Here is a 15,561-nt window from a genome sequence, read left to right as displayed (position 1 = left end):
TTCCAGTAAAAGTATATAGTGGTGTATTGCGATGGTAACAAGATCCCCAATGGAGACGTGAAGGGTTATACACACACTGTGGTCATCAGCAGAAGGTGGGACATTATTTCAGGCTTATGACAATGGATGAAGACAGAGGGTGTTTTCAAACCAGAGAAACTGTCTGAAGGTGATAGCTATCCAAATTGTTAATGTGAAAGGGTCTCATGAGTATGTCGCAGTACATCTTTAGCAATTGCCAGCAACGGTCCACAATAATCAGATGTAATCAGGGGTGGACTGACAACTCATGGGGCCCCCAGGCAATAGGGGATCATGGGGCCCCTGTGTCCTTGCCCAAACTCAAAAAAGCCTATGAAAAAGGTACCAGGGGCATCTCATGGGGCCCCCTACTGACCCTGGGCCCTTGGCAGTGCCCGAGTTTCCAAATTGTCAGTCCACCCCTGGATGTAATAGATAAACATCACTTTGAATGCATCTGTCTTAAAAGTGCTCTTCAGGAAACCTGTGTTTTCCTTTATTATATTTCTGCCCATAATAATAAAGTATAGGTATACCTTCAGAAAGTCAGGAAAGGTGATTCACATGCGTCTGCTGAATACACTATACCAAATTAAAATTGTCACAGAAGGATGTCACAGAAGCAAGTGTAAGGTGATCAAATCTGCATTATGGACTTTATTATTATTATGGGAATCAAGATCCTCAATTTTTTTGTTGGTTTTGTCTCCTCTTATTATTATGGACCTATTACATACAGAACAAGTGAACTACAGGTATTGAGATCCAGAAATGTGGACTGTAGAGATGGAGAGTTTAAAGGGTCTTTTCTAAGAGTTTTTTTCTTTTTGGAAGGCAACAGCAAAAGCTCTGAATATTAAAGGAGATTACACATAAACCATTATTTGAGGTGTGCCTTGTTTCCCTGGCCACAAGGCGCAGACTGTTTGATAACGAGCTTATGTGAAATCTTCATTAACAGATGTAAATATTATTATAATTACAAGTATATTTTAGTTAGATGGAAATATACAGTATTTAAACCATTGAGTGTTTGAAACTATTCCTAGCTTCCATACCGGTAGGGATGGATATAGTTTTCCACTATATAAGTTCTGGTCTTTTGTTGTCCCTTATCACATCTCACATGAGTCGTAAACAGCAGCCATCTTTGAGTCCTCCAATCAGGCTGTGCCCAATAGACATTTGCTAGGTACAGGGTGCATTCACATATACACATAACCTAGTTAACAATTTATTTCAGTAATTCAATTCAAAAAGTAAAACTCATCTATTATATAGAATAATTACACACAGAGTGCCCTTCCATGGACACAGACCTTAGTGAGGTGGAAGGGTTTGTGTGCTTCAATGATGTTGAGAGCTATGCTGGCGTCAGCATTGCTGCTGGTAGGGCCACTCAAGCCAGACAGGTCGCAACTGCATGGCCAGACTAACTGTGTCCATCCCCAGCCACGCAGGATGACTCCTGCATGATAGGGGTTGGGGAAAGACCTGGCAACCTACCCTGTAAAAAAAAATTGCCAAGAAAATTCATGGAAAGTCACTTATGGATTGCAAATGTACCCAAAGGTGGGTCCCCCAGGCCTGTAAGTACCTAACAAATGACTGGGGAAGAGCAAAGATCCTTTGCAAGTAATTCGAGAAATTATGATTCAAATGGGTCAAATCCCTCAGGAAGCCCTGCTGCTAATGCTGCCTGCAAGCAAAGAAAGAATCTGCGCTGCACTAAAGTTCATAAAATTGCAACATGGAATGTTCGTGGAATGTGTCAAGGAAAATTGGAAATTGTCAAACAAGAAATGGCAATATTAAACATAGATTTACTTGGAATCAGTGAATTGCATTGGAAAGATGATGGCTATTTCCAGTCAGATAACTTTTCAGTGTATTATTCGGGTAATCAAGAAATTAGAAGAACTGGCATAGCTTTCATAGCTCAGAAAAACATTGCTCCTGCAATTGAAAGTTACACCATCATTAGTGATCGTATAATGGCCATTTGTTTACGTGGGAAACCATTAAATATCACAGTTTTACAAATATATGCGCCAACAACAGATGCTCCAGACGATGCGCCAAACTTGATTCAGCCTTAAAACAGGTACTAACAAAGGATATTATTTACGTCATGGGTGATTTTAATGCAAAAGTTGGCAGCCAGAAGGAGATGAATATTGTTGGAAGGCTTGGACTGGGTGAAAGAAATGAAGCTGGTGACCATTTGATTCAATTCTGTAGTGAAAACTGTTTTTGGATCGCAAAAACTGCCTTCATGCAGCCTAAACGTTGACTGTATACATGGACATCATCAAATGGACAACATCGCAATCAGATTGACTATATACTCTGCAACCAACGTTGGAAAAGTTCAATCCAAGCCATAAAAACATTCCTCGGTGCTGATTGTGGTTCTGACCATGAACTACTTGTAGCAACCACCAAAGTGAAATTCGGTAACACCAAAAGAAAGGCCGCCCTAAACGATTTGACGTCTCAAAAATTCCAGTTACATATGCTGTTGAAATTAAGAACAGTTTTGAGCTCCTCAGCATGATGCAAAAGGAGCCAAGTGAATTGTGGCATGATATAAAATCAACAATCAATCAAATTGCACTTAAGCATATACCTTATAAAAAAAACGGGAAAAAGGAGTGACTAGCTATCGGAAAAAACAATTAAAATTGCTGATGAAAGAAGAGGAGCCAAGGTAATTGGGGACCATGTTGAGGTAAGAAGGTTTAATGCAGAATTTCAAAGAGCAGCAAGCAAGGACAAAGAAGAGTACTGGGATCAACAATGCAGAAAATTAGAAGAAGACGGCAAAAAAGGCCATACCAGAAATCTTTTTGCACAGGTAAAGAAAGCACGAATTCCGTTTTCTGCTCGCAAAGGAGCAATAAAAGACAAAAATGGGAAAATCCTGATTGATCAGCAAGGCATCAAATGCAGATGGAAGGAATATGCAGAAGAGCTGTTGGCAGCCAATGATAATGTGGAACCAGTACTTGAGGACCCAGTAGAGTTAGAGCCAGCAATACTTACTGAGTAAGTAGTATGGGCACTGACGAAGCTACCAAACAACAAAGCTCCTGGAATTGATTATATTCCAGCTGAATTGCTAAGACCCATCCCATCAATAGTGATCAAAGAAATCTGCCAGAAAATCTAGAAGACTATGAAGTGGCCAAAAGAGTGGAAAAGATCAGTTTTTATTCCTCTACCAAAGAATGGCGATTCACGAGACTGCAACAATTACCGCACAATTGCATTGATTCCTCACATAAGCAAAATCTTGCTAAAAATTATTCAACAGCGCCTAAGTCCAGTCATTGAAAGAGAATTACCTGACTCACAAGCTGGTTTCCAAAGAGGTCGAGGTACACATTATCAGATTGCTAATCTACGTTGGATTATGGAAACGTAATGAATATCAAAAAGCATCTACATGTGTTTCATTGATTACACCAAGGCATACGACTGTGTTGTACATGACAAGCTATGGAAAGCATTGCAAAAAAGGGAGTGCCAATGCACCTTGTACAATTAATAAGGTCACTTTATATCAATCAAGAAGCTACTGTTCGGACACAATATGGCGACACTGAGTGGTTTAAAACTGGAAAAGGTATACGACAAGGTTGTAATCTCTCCCCTTTTCTTTTCAATCTATATGCAGAGGTCATCATCAGGAAACTAGATCTAGAAGAATCTGAAATTGGGGTGAAGATAGGTGGTAGGAATATTAATAACCTTCGATATGCTGATGATACAACTTTACTGGCAGAAACAGAAGAGGATCTGAAACACCTTATAGCAAAAACACAGGAGGAGAGTGCAAAAATGGGGCTCCGTCTTAACATCAAAAAAACAAAGATCATGACAACATCTAAAACTCGAACAACCAAAATATACATTGATGAAGAGGAAATAGAGTGTGTTCAGGATTTCTGTTTTTTAGGATCTATGATAAACCAAACAGGAGATTGCGTTTCTGATATTAAAAAAGAGATCGCATTAGGTCGAAACGCGATGCTAAGTATGCATAAATTGTGGAAAAGTAGGGATATCAACCTCATCACCAAATGCAAGCTGATAGTTTTCCCTATAACAACGTACGGGTGTGACAGCTAGGTTATGAAAAGAGCCGATAGAAGGAAGATTGATGCATTCAAATTATGGTGCTGGAGAAGGCTATTGCGGATACCCTGGACAGCAAAGATTACCAACAGAGATGTTTTAGAGCGAGTTAAACCAGGAATAACTTTAGAAGGAAAGATAGTCAAATTACAGCTAACTTATTTTGGGCATGTGATGCGATCTGATTCCTTAGAGAAGGCAACATTACTTGGTATGGTCAGTGGGGGGAGAAAAAGAGGAAGGCTGAAAACACGCTGGTTGGATGTTATAAAATTGAACACTGGCCTAAGCATGTATCAGCTAATAAGAAAGGTGCAAGACCAGAAAGAGTGGAGAGTGATGGCCCATGCAATTGCCAAGAGTTGGACATGACTGAATGGATAGAGAGAGAGACACACAGAGTGATATATTTCAAGCATTTCTGTTGGCTGATGTCAATCAGCCGGTCCAGGCTAAGGAAAGATCCCAACTTTAAAGTCGGAATCCACCCCAAAGTCTGGAGTGGCACCTGGCTCAGCCACTCCACGATCTGTTGAGAGCCTGAGCCAGCCCCTCCCTCCCCCTCCACAGCCCAGCGCTCCAGTTAGTATGGGGGGGTTGAGCAAACAGCGGTGACAGTCGCAGCTCTCTGCACAGAGCAGCAGGGAGAACTCAGTGATCAGCAGTCATGCGATCGCTGAGTTCTCACCCTTAGAGCTGGCGGGGGACAGATGCTGCATCCACCTAGGTAAGTATAATTAAAAATAAATAAATAAATAAAAAATGAAATCCTAAACTTCTCTTTTAATGAATGTAAAAATATAATAGCCAGTTTTGAGCTGTCTCTACCTTTTTGGATCAGTTTCTCAACAGTGATGCATAGAAAGCTAAATTAGGAAAAACACAAAATCTTTGGGGCTAATTTACGCAAAGTATAACTAAAAGGCAAAACTTTTTTTTTCTGTTTTGGATAGAGTGGAGATAAATTAGGCCCCCTGTCAGGTTTTTGTTGCTCTTTGTCCCCGTTATGGAGATTCGCTGTCTTATGTGTCCTGGTTACCATTATCATTAAAAGTGAATGTGAAAGTTAAAAAAAATCACACATTTTGGGTTGTCCCTAGCAAAGTAATAGAGGGGAAATCTTCCAATAGGGACACTGGTTCTGGAAGTAAAATCTCACCAATGGCAACGTTGACTTTTTTATTGGTGGTGGAAGAAGGGTATTTATATGTGTGATTTTTTTTATATTATTTTTTTTTAATATTTGATAATTATAAAGATATTTTATATTTACCTAATGTAATTTAATTAAGTTGTTCTTGATACACCACGTGTGTCCTGTGAAAGCAAGATTCCCTTTGACTAGTATTCCAGTCCCAATTTTTCTTTTGTATTATTACATATGCTGCAGGGACTGCATTGACTTAGTGAGTTTGCAAATTTCTATGGTTTAAAACACTTTACCTCTTTATTAGCAATAAAAACTGACAGGGGTTCTAATCCTCCACTGTATCCATTCCTCAGCACGAGATCAAATGCTGCATGGTTTCATGAGTAAAACACTTTACATTTTGATGAACTAACTCATGCTTTATTTTAGTGGCATTTTTTTGTGAATTGCAAAAAAAAGTTTGAATAAAAATCACTGATTTTAAGAGTAAAATAACTGTAACTTAAATAACTTTGTGACTTGAACCCCAGGTGTTAATTTAAAATGATTTGCAAGAATGTCACCGTTAGAACTGTAATCAACATTTTGATAAGTAATTTCAAAAGTAACATAAGTAATTAAAAAGTTTAAGATTAACTAAGGGAAATAATTTTCTTAGTTGTAAGACAGCATGGTTGTCATGTGTTTTTGCACCTTTATAAAGGGGATCTGCACGTTCTGAAACATCAATTCTTGGGGTAGGATTGAACCTCTGTGAAATGCTTTGATTAGAGGTGTCTATGTGGCAATAGTAGACTTTATGGATGTACTGTATATTGCTGGCAACTTTCAAGGGCATGAAGGATTTGTTCTAAGCCTACACTGTACATATTGATATATTCATTACACTTGAGAAGCATTATAAAGAACAGCTAACCAATACATGTATTTTTGTTGAGATGATGTTCAGTGCATATTTTTATGCACCAAGCTGTTTGTATACTGTACATTGCTTCTAGCCTGCAATGTCTGAGAAGTCCTTGGCACTGATTTACTAAACCTGGAGAGTACAAAACCTGGTACAGCTCTGCAGAGAAACCAATCAGCTTCCAGGTTTCATTGTCAAACCAGGGGCGGACTGACCATTCGGGCACTCGGGCACTGCCCGAGGGCCCGGGGTCAGTAGGGGGCCCCATGAGATGCCCCTGGTACCTTTCATTGGCTTTTTCATAGGCTTTTTTGGGTGTGGGCGAGGACACAGGGGCCCCATGATCCCCTATTGCCCGGGGGCCCCATGAGTTATCAGTCCACCCTGTGTCAAACCTTAATTGAATAAGCTGAAGTTAGAAGCAGATTGGCTAACATGCACAGCTGCACCAGATTCCGGTGTACCAGTTTTAGTAAATTCCCCTCTTTATGGCTGTAAAGCTGGCCATACATTATACAATTTTCTTGCTCAGTTTCCTTTAGATTCACCTTCAGTTATGTTGTGTAAGAGCCTGCCTGTGTGCATACAAATTGCAAGGTTTTAGGGTTGACCTCATATTATATGGTTTTGGTATATCTAAAGGAGAATTTGTAAAAAGAAAATTGTATAATGCATGGCCAGCCTTAGGATGTTACTCTATGGCTAAAAATCCACGTTGCTTTCTAATTAAAACCACCTTGTTGGTTGACTTATTAGACATTCTAACTTGTGGAGAACCCTTGTATTTATGACACACCACAACAATGATTTACTCAATTGTAACAAATAACTTTTAATATATTCACTATCCATAACTAGTAGTCATGATTTTTTTTTATCATAATGACAGTCCATAAGCATCAATGCATTCTTGGATATAAATTTATTTTTTGTAGCTTACAAATTCTTAGTGCTAAACTAACTGCACACTTGATGTCACCTCTCAAAGTACAAGACTGAAAAAAAAGAAAAATTGACATGCAGCACTTACCCCTGAAAAAGCCACTTGATGTGTTAGGTCCCCTTTTCCTGTGCCCATGACAGTGCCACATAGTCTGACATACCTGGCTGGGCAGAGAATGTTATTGCAGGCAGCTGTATATACAACAAAGACTCAAGGTGCGTAGACACCAGGAAGGACACAGCAACTAATTAAGTAATAGCAAGAAGTATATTGCAACAGGGTAAACAAAAGAAATATACTGTAATGGTTAAACAGTAAGATAATTGTACTGCAATGATTAAGCAGTAGGAGTAATATGCTGCAGAAACAATAATTGTTATAACACACAACCCCTTCCTAAACCCTGTACTTGAAACCCTAACTAATATAAATATAGATATATATATAGATATATAGATATATATATATATCTATATCCAATAAACATAACCCATAAGTTCGTTGGTGAACGCCCAAAGTTGGTATTCCGCAACAGCCATTCTCTTCGAGATAAACTTGTTAATACTCATCTGACACCTTTGGAAATACTGGAAGTGCCCCAACAGGGGGCAGGGACATATAGATGTGGGGAGTGTGGCTATTGCTCATGGATCCAAGAAGGTAAACGATTCCCCAACCCTCGTGGAGGTATTTTGAATTCCAAACATCATGTCAACTGAATACGAAGAGAGCCTTCTGTCGTAGGATTCAGAATCACCTTTATTATATAGATGCGGGTTTACTATATACCCCAATTGGTAAACATGTTGACTTAACGCATGGATATGACCTGAATGTCATCTACTTTTTTGCCCTGGATAGAATTTATATGGACTAAAGGCTACTCACCCTCCAGGGCTAAACACTGCACTTATTTTTAAGCCATTTTTGTAAATACCTTTTTTTTCTTTTTTTTATTGGTATTAGCTGATTTTGTGGTGGTTTGTTTGTGTTATTCTGTAATTACTATTGTCATTTGGTCTTGATCTGCTGGTTCGGGGGAGTGGGTCTCAATTTTGCCTTATGATGTAGCCAGACATTCGAGTGCCAGGCTACTGTTGGAGAGTAGATTTTCCCCTCCATCCTTGGGCGGTACTCATTCAGTGCCGGACTTTGGAGAGCATTGCACTCCTCTTCCGGTAGTTGGTTTGACGTTTCTGGTTTGGGCGGGCAAATGCATGGCAGTCTGACGCCCACGGCAGGTGGGGCGTCATATGTGGACCCGACGTCTGAGACGCCAGGGCCATATAGGGGAGGGGCAGTGGCGGGATGAGACACGATCAGTGGGCTGTTGCATTGTTTGATGGACCAAATGCTGCTGGCCATGAGGAGCAAGACTAGATTGCCTCTATCATCATTATCCAAGTGTCTTGGTAATTATATTTATTGCCCATTTTTTTGGTCTGGAGGTTGGTGGCAGATACTAATGGAGCAAGTGGTTTTGAGGTGTCTCCTCTTTGGAGGAGTAATGTTGTTGTACACCCCACATGCAAAAAAAAAAGTGTATGCTTATGATATTGCTTTGAATAATGAGTTTAGTCCATTGGGGTATTTTTGCTTGGAATAATAAGTCTATCTTTATCATTACTGCCTCCTATTAAAGGCATTCAGTACATATAATTATTTTTTTAATATATATATATATATATCCTGGATAATCGACGTATAACCTGTTGTGAAACTGCACAAGAGATTAATCTTTTTGTGGGATCAGAGAACACAATCATTCACAAATTTTTGCATTTTAAAAAAGTTAGCGTACTCTGGGTACCAAGACAGTTTTCTGCTTTTGACAGACAAAGAAGAGTGGAAGTCTGCACTGTGTTAAAGGGGCATTTTGACAGGGAAGGCCAGGATTTTCTGGATCGCATCATTATACGCACAAACTCATATTGCTCACTGCACTACTTGCTCATTACAGTAACTCGGCTGGGAGGTATTGCCACTTCTCCCTTAAAGCCCACACCTCACTCCAAGGGATTTACACCTATTTGGACCCAATAAAAGACGAAGTGAAGCAGGATGTCCTAGGATGGTTCAAGCATACTGACAAATCTTTATATGCTGACGCTTTCCAGGCATTAACTAAATACTAGGATAAGTGTATACATGAAGCAGGGGAGTAGGTTGAAAAATAAATTCAGTTTCCACTCCTTGAAATTTGTTCTTTTATTATATAAACTCAAAAGTTCTGGTTTGACTTGAATGCCCCTCATGTGTATGTATATATGTATTGTGGCAGTGCGGTATCTTGCCACGGTGAAAATCACGGTGATAACCCAGGATTCTCAACTATACAGGTTGAGGGGCTCCAGGCAGTTCTCTTAATGCAGAGGAAACTGGTTTATCAGTTTCCTCTTTGGTTTGTAAAGCCCGTTTTGGGACCTGTGGCCTGGAGATCTCTAAGAGATTTGGGAGGGATGAAATCTCCAATCATGAGTCCATGTTTTGAGAGCAGCCAGCACACTGATTGTGCAGGTGTGTGCAGGCCTTTTTGTAGAGGCCCAAACCATGATTCTGGGCTCCACCCTGGCAGACAGTAGGTCTCTGCTTTGGAGTCAGGAGGGCTTCACCTAGGAGAGGTGGAAGCCAGACTAGCTGTGTGCTAGTGGGTAGTTGTGTGCAAAAAAGCCATTTTTGAAAGAGTCTGCAGGAGACAGACGTAAGCCTGAAGTGGAAGGCCAGAGGAGGATTGTATGTATAAGCAAAGAGGCTAAAAGTCGGTTTTTGGAAGAATGAAATGCTGAAAACCCCTGTGAGGGAAATTGCTTGCTTTGGCTTTATGGAACTTTTCCTTTAAATAAAAGTGGGCTAAAACGGCCCTTAAAAAGAAAGCGAGTTGCTGTGTGCTTTAAAGAAAAGCTCTACCATTTTGATGAGAGTTCCCACAATATATATATATATATATATATATATATATATATATATATATATATACTATATTGCCAAAAGTATCAGGTCGCCTGCCTTTACACAAACATGAACTTTAATGGCATCCCAGTCTTAGTCCATAGGGTTCAATATTGAGTTGTCCCACCCTTTGCAGCTATAACAGATTCAACTCTTCTGGGAAGGTTGTCCACAAGGTTTAGGAGTGTGTTTATGGGAATGCATGACCATTCTTCCAGAAGTGCATTTGTGAGGACAGGTACTGATGTCGGACGAGTCCTGGCTCGCAGTCTCCACTCTAATTCATCCCAAAGGTGTTCTATCAGTTTGAGGTCCGGACTCTGTGCAGGCCCGTTAAGTTTCTCCACCCCCAACTCGCTCATCCATGTCTTTATGGACCTTGCTTTGTGCACTGGTATGCAGTCATGTTGGAACAGGAAGGGTCATCCCCAAACTGTTCCCACAAAGTTGGGAGCATGAATTTGTCTTGGAATGCTGATGCCTTAAAAGTTCCCTTCACTGGAACCAAGGAGGCAAGCTCAACCCTTGAAAAACAACCCCACACTATAATCCCCCCTCCACCAAACTTTACACTTGGCACAATGCCATCAGGCAAGTACCATTATCCTGGCAACCACTAAACCTAGACACGTCCATCAGATTGCCAGACAGAGAAGCATGATTCGTCACTCCAGAGAACACGTGTCAGGAAAGGCCTGCCCATAGTGCAGGTGAAGTTCTGCGGTGCACAAATATGCACATGCTCAGAGTCCTTACGAGGCAAGTAGATGTGAAAGCACTGGGACTTAGGAGTGTGCATGCAAGCACGTGCCTGTCACCAATGCTGGCGCAAAAAGGGCTATTTAAACTGGCTGCAGTAGTTGTCTCATTGCCATATGGTCTTATCCCTGCTTGTGTTCCCTGATTCCTGTGATTGTCTCCTGATACCGAACCAGCTTGTTCCTGACCTCCGCTTGACCACTAACTGCCCTGACCTTTGGCTTGCCTTGGATTATCCTTCTGTCTCTGCTCCTGTCTGGTTGATCCTCCATTGCTGACCTGGCCTGTGACCCGACTACTCTTCCTCCTGCCGCTATAAGCCTGATCTGCCTAACCAATACCGAACCCGGCTGGTCTGACCCTGCATCCTCAGCACGCTGCTCTCGGGTATCCATCCATGCAGCACGGCTGCATCAGAACCCTGCTCCCTGCCTACAACTCATCAGTTTACCAGCTATTACTGGACTGATCACAGGCACTCATACCTCACCGTGCCCCTGTGACCGCTGTCTCACCATCAGCGGTCCTTGAGCCGGAGTTGTACGGGAGGCCTGCCTCTTCACGTCAGGCTTACTATCCAGGTACGTGACAATACGTCTCCACTGCTCTAGAGTCCAGTGGTGGCGTGCTTTACACCACTGCATCCGACGCTTTGCATTGCACTTGGGGATGTAAAGCTTGGATGCAGCTGCTAGGCTATGGAAACCCATTCCATGAAGCTCTCTACGCACTGTTGTGCTAATCTGAAGGCCACATGAAGTTTGGAGGTCTTTAGCTACTAACTCTGCAGACAGTTGGCAACTTTTGTACACTGTGCGCTTCAGCATGCTCTCACCCCACTCTGTCATTTTACATGGCCTACAACTTTGTGGCTGAGTTGCTGTTGTTCCCAGTTGCTTCCACTTTGTTAGTGGAGGTTTTGATTATGGGTGACTTCAACCTGTCTGACATTAACTGCAATTCTCAAACTGCTGATACAAGCAAGAGCAGGGATGTAATGGAAGCACTGAATGGGCTTTCTCTAAAACAGTTAATAAAAAGTCCAACCCGAGGCGATAAAATTCTAAACCTAATACTGACAAATGGGGATTGACTGTCTAATGTTGAGGTGGGAGAAAATTTGGGTTCTAGTGATCACCAATGTCTTTGTGTAAAATGATAGGAGTAAGTAATCAGTTAAAGTCTACCATCCTGACGGCAACTAGATTATATGTCAGGCAAGTTATTAAGAACAAACGGAAGAAAAAAAACAATATGGTTATTAAGAACAAACGGAAGAAAAAAAACAATATGGTTCACTAAAGAGATAAGTAGGATAGTAAAGGAAAAAAATCAGCATATAGTAGATTCAAGGAAACAGGAGGCATAGCCGACAGAGAAGAGTATAAGAATAGACAAAAAAAGGCTAAACACATTATCAGTGCTGCCAAAGCACAGAAAGAGGAGGAAATTGCTAAATCTATTAAGAAAGGAGATAAAACCTGTTTTAGGTACATTAGTGATAGAAAACATATGATGGGATCACTAAAATGAAAACTGGGCGCAACACTTATGTTAAGGGAGACCTGGATGTAGCAAACCACTTAAATAATTAATTTTGTTCAGTCTTCTCAGAAATAAATTATAGTAACTGGGAACTGGGAAATCATATTGGTTCTAGTAATGATGGTTCATTTTTAGAATTTCCAGAGAAAGAGGTAGCAGAGGAACTGGCTCTGTTAAAGATTAATAAAGCAATGGGCCCTAATGGTGTTCATCCCAGAGTTCTAAGAGAACTTCAGGGTACAGTTGTTGGACCATTAACTGATCTTTTTTTAATCAATCTCTTCTAACAGGAGAAGTTTCCCATGACTGGTGGACAGCTAATATTGTACCTATCCACAAGAAGGGCAGCAAGGTAGAAGCTGGCATCTACAGGCCAGTGAGTTTAACATCGGTTGTAGTCACGTTAATAGAATCATTCCTGAAAAGAAGGATCATTGATCACTTAAAAACACACAACTTGCTGGATCCAAAGCAGCATGGCTTTGCCAAAGGCAGATCATGTCAGACTAATCTGATTGGATTTTTTTTTGCTATATTACCAATGTTTTGGACCAGGGTGGTGAGGTGGACATAGCATATCTTCATTTCAGCAAGGCATTTAAAACAGTTCCACATAATGGCCTAACACAAAAGTTGTACAAGCTAGGACTTAACATAAAATGGCAACCATCCCAACCTATACCCAGCTTTAGCAGTAAGGTGCACATGGAAGGACAATGAACATCGCAAACAAACAAAGGATTTCCCAGCCTGAAAAACAACCAATTTGGCCCTGTCTAACAGTTTGCGTTAAAAATGGAGGCTTTTGTTTGCACACAATTGCAAATACTTGTGTAAGCCACAGTCCCGCGTCAAGGGTCCTCTGTATTCTGTGGACCTAACTCTAAAATTTCAAGAGCCAAAAGCTATGACTTAGCCCTTGGGTGGTTAAGTGGATATGCAGCTGGCTTAAGGATAGATACCAGAGTGTGGTTGTAAATGTGGTTCATTCTGAACTACTGTACTAGATCCTGTTCTATTTATTCTATATGTAAGTGATATAACTAAAGGCTTATCGGGTAAGGTTTGTCTTTTTTTCTGATGACACAAAGGCGTGTAATAGGGTTGATATGCAAGGATGGAACATGATTTGGCATTGATGGAGGATTGGTAAAAAAAAGTGGAAATTGCAGTTAAATGTTTCTAAATGTAAAATAATGCACGCAGGGAAAAAGAATCCCTTGAGAGAGTACAACACTGGGGGGTACATTGTTGGCCAGCACTTCAGTGGAAAATAACTTGGGGGTACTTATTTCAGATGGTTGCAAAATGAGCAAACAGTGTGGCCAGGCAGTGGGGAAAGCAAATAGAATTCTAGGATTCATCACTAGAGGGGTCACCAGCAGGAGGAAGGAGGTCCTGATTCCCCTATATAGCTCTTTAGTTAGACCTCATTTAGAATACTGTGTCCAGTTCTGGAGACCTCACTTATGAAAAGATATTGATAAGATAGAACAAGTCCAGAGACGGGTAACAAAAATGGTATAAGGTCTGGGGGATAAAACATATCAAGAGGGACTTCAGGAACTTAACATGTACAGTCTTGAGGAAAAAAGGGAAAGGGGAGACATGTCTGAAGCCTTTAAATACATCAAGGGGGTGAATAGGGTTCAGGAAGGGAGTATTTTCAAAACGAAACCAAAATCAAGGACATGACATTACACTAACTGGAGGATAGTTCAAAGCTAATCTCAAAAAGTACTATTTTACTGAAAGAGTAGCTGATGCTTGGAATAAACTTCCAGCAGAGGTGGTGAGCCAGTCAACAGTAAATTTCTTCAAACATGCCTGGGACAAGCATAGATCTATACTCAGACAAAAAAGTAAAAAGGTAAAAAAAACATCTCCCCCAACAAACAAACACCCCCCCCCCGACTAAAAAAAAAACGCACAAAAAAACAAAAATAAAAGCCACACACAAAACAAAAACGGGCACACTCCATGCATCAATCGGTCTTGTTCATCATTTTTCTATGTTTCTATAATACCACTACAGTTGACTGTGGAATATTTAGTAGCAAGGTAATTTCACGGATGGACTTATTGCACAGGTGGCAACCTGTGACGTTACCATGCTTGAATTCACTGAGCTCCTGAGAGTGACCCATTCTTTCACAAATGTTTGTAGAAGCAGTCTGCATGCCTAGGTGCTTGATTTTATACATCTGTGGCCATGGAGGTGATTGGAACACCTGAATCCAATGATCTGGAGCGGTGTCCCAATACTTTTGCCAATATAGTGTATATATATATATATATATATATATATATATGTACACCACAGTAACACTTCAGTAGTCAGTAATATGCTACCCTATTTTTTCTGCTGGCCAGCCCAGCCGCTATGGTGGAGCGCTCAAGGTAATGTCCCTTTGAGAACTGATGCAGGCACTGCCACTGTATTTCTTGCAGACAATTCTGCTTGCTGGGCAATTTATTCCTCAGTCAGTGCCTCTGCGTTCAGCTCCCTAATTAGAGAGCAGGCTCAGCCAGCATCTAAGGCACCTTCCTGTGTTCTGGAATGAATGCCACTGTGTCACTCTTCCTCCCAGGTGCAGCAGTTCGCTCTCAGCCTCAGTATCTCTACAAGTTGTCCCCTAATCCTCTCCTCCTGACTAAAAAAAAACAAAAATAAAAGCCACACACAAAAAAACAAAACAAAAAACGGGCAGTCTCGATGGACCAATCGGCCTTTTTCTGCCATCATTTTTCTATGTTTCTATAATACCACTAACAGTTGACCGTGGAATATTTAGTAGCAAGGTCTTTTCACGGATGGACTTATTGCACAGGTGGCAACCTATAACGGTACCATGCTTGAATTCACTGAGCTCTTGAGAGTGACCCATTATTTCAAAAATGTTTGTAGAAGCAGTCTACATGCCTAGGTGCTTGATTTTATACATCTGATGCCATGGAAGTGATTGGAACACCTGAATCCAATGATTTGGAGGGGTGTCCCAATACTTTTGGCAGCGCTCAAGGTAATGTCCCTTTGAGAACTGATGCAGGCACTGCCACTGTATTTCTTGGAGACAATTCTGTCTCTCTTTTACCAAGGTGTAATGCAGGGTTGGCCAGCAGCCTCTTGCTGGGCAATCTATTCCT

Source organism: Staurois parvus, unplaced genomic scaffold, assembly GCF_062004578.1.
Source record: "Staurois parvus isolate SC_StPar_1 unplaced genomic scaffold, SC_StPar_1.0 ptg000230l, whole genome shotgun sequence".
NCBI classification, from domain to species: Eukaryota; Metazoa; Chordata; class Amphibia; order Anura; family Ranidae; genus Staurois; species Staurois parvus.
The sequence above is the reverse complement of the archived record's forward strand: the minus strand, read 5'-3'. Positions refer to the sequence as shown.